Genomic DNA, 2371 nt, shown 5'->3' with positions numbered 1-2371 from the left:
GGGGGCGGAGATGGGATGAAATTGTGGGGGAGCGACGAGGTGAGAATGAGTGGCTAGCAGTGGAGTGGGGGGGGGGGGCTTTGGAAAGGACGACAGCCTCCGGCACCTGCAAATAATCGATGGCCGAGATATATGACGGACAAGGAGAATTTAATTAGTGTGGCCGATCCGACGAGACTGATGCCGAGCGGGAACAGGCGTCTCTCTCTCTCTCTCTCTCTCTCTCTCTCTCTCTCTCTCTCTCTCTCTCTCTCTCGCACTTGTGGAGAACCCCCTGCGGGTGCGACAGAGACCGGCCGAGTGGGCCTAGATGCCCGCGGATATTTCATGCGACGTTGGGCGTCACATTCTTGATCACTTTCAGGGGCGTTCCCGCGCCAGTATGAGGTGTGTGGCTTTTCAAATTATCGCAAGTGGCGCGCAAAGTGGGGGCGTGGTGGGACGCCTGGCGGGGCCATTCCGGGCTACCTTGCCCTTTCCCTTCCGACCGGCTTTTCGATGCCCCCCCCCTCCCCCAAACCGAGAGTGGCACCGTCCGATACCGCGGCCCAGCGCTGCCCACTGGGCCGACGCATCCTTGGGGCCCCAAGTCCTCCCCGAAGTTGGACGCGCGCGAACTCAGTGGGCACAGCCCGGCGCGGCCGGCACAGCCAAAGGCACAGCCCGTTACGCACCGAAATTCACTTCGGGAAATAACGAGGTGAGTCTCGATACACTGTGTGGAAAACAAAACGAACCCCCTGACTACGTCTGATGTCTACCCTTCCAATTTCAGTGCATTCTTCTGGCAGTGCTCGTCATTTTTCGCTTCTCTTTGCACACTTTGAGCGGATTGCTTCCAGTAACTGAGTAACCACCCTCATTAAGACACTTCTTGCTCGGTGCCCATTATGGGCAGGAATGCGTTGCGAGCCAGGCGGCGCCTTCGAGGAAACCGCCGGCCCGGCCCGGCCTAGCCTCGCGAAGGGCTCCAATTTGCTCGGCAGGCATGCGGGCGAGGCATGACTGATGCCGACCGAGCCGAGCCACCCAGCAAAGGGCCGAGGCGTTGTAACGTACAGCAACCTCATACCGCCTTCCCAAAATCCTCGCCGAAAATAAGGCATTTCCGAGCCTTCCGCGGACAGAAAGAGGATTCCGTCGTCGAGTAAACAACGTTTCCGTGTGTATACTTCCAGTAAATAATTGTATTTTTTAGGTGGATTTCTTCTTTTTTTGGGGCGCGGCTGAAAGCGGCACGACCTGCCTGATGAGATGTCTGCAAGTTTTTTTTTCCGACGCTCCTCCAGATGTGAGGGGGCCAGCGGCCCAGCAAAGGCCACTGTCCAAGCAGTAATTAACAGAAATGGCTTCAATAACTCTCTGCTCGGCAGGCCGGCTAAAAACTTTTCACTTCTATTTACACGCAAAGATCCCGCCCCTCAAAACAACACAAGCAAAAAAGATGCGTTGATTTTTATCTGAACGAAAGTGTTACCATAGGGACGGAATGGTATTGCCAGGCATATCAACCTGGAGCTCAAAACGCGTCTAGAATTTTGGCCGCCTCCACCGGTCTTCTGGCCCACTGTGCTACTCTCCACAGGGGTCAGCCCAGGCTTCCGGCAGGCTGCCGCTGACAGTGCCCCCGCAGGAGGGCCCTAGGCGGCCTGGCCGTGTAGGGTGGCCTCCAGGCGCGGCCGTCTTAAACTCGCCCGGTGGCAACTTGATCACGCCACGCCCCAGGCAGGCCGGCCCCCACTTCGCTATGCGAAAATAATTACCCCGCCCTCACCTCACACATGTCAGAGTCATCCCTGCCTCGCCCCGGCTGGTAGGCCGACGCGTGGGCCACCCCGTTCCTCCCATCTCCCCTTTCCGTGGCATAGGCCTCAGACTAGTCGAAACCAGAATTTTGTTTACCGGGACAAAACTGTTCATCGAGTCTAACACGTCATGATCCCCGGACGCGAGCCGGTCCAGCTTGATTTGACAATGAAAGGAAACGTTTCTTCTTTTTGTGTGCGCCGTGTTGTGGGGGGAGGGGGTCGCCCGCCCACCGCTTTCCCCGTCCGACTGTGTTTCGGTGCGCGTGTGTGAGAGTGTGTGTGCTCGCGTCATGAAGTGGGCCTTGTAATAGACTGCCTGTGGAGGTCCTGCCGGGGACACACGTACCAATACACTGTGTGCGGGCTGGCTACCTCTCCATCCCCCCGTCCCGTCCCCGCGCTTCAAACGCTGGTGCCGCAAGTGGCGCTCCCTCGCGGCGAAAACATACCTCGCTCCCCGCGCTCCCTTGCAAAAGCAGCACTTATGTGAACGAGCACGCAAACGACGGCCCGACGGCCCGCGCACACACTCTTCATACCCAAGTGAGGCTAGAGACTCTTAC

The sequence above is a fragment of the Thrips palmi genome, unplaced genomic scaffold (genome assembly GCF_012932325.1).
Source record: "Thrips palmi isolate BJ-2018 unplaced genomic scaffold, TpBJ-2018v1 HiC_scaffold_6, whole genome shotgun sequence".
Taxonomy (NCBI): Eukaryota; Metazoa; Arthropoda; class Insecta; order Thysanoptera; family Thripidae; genus Thrips; species Thrips palmi.
Note: the sequence above shows the minus strand (reverse complement) of the source record.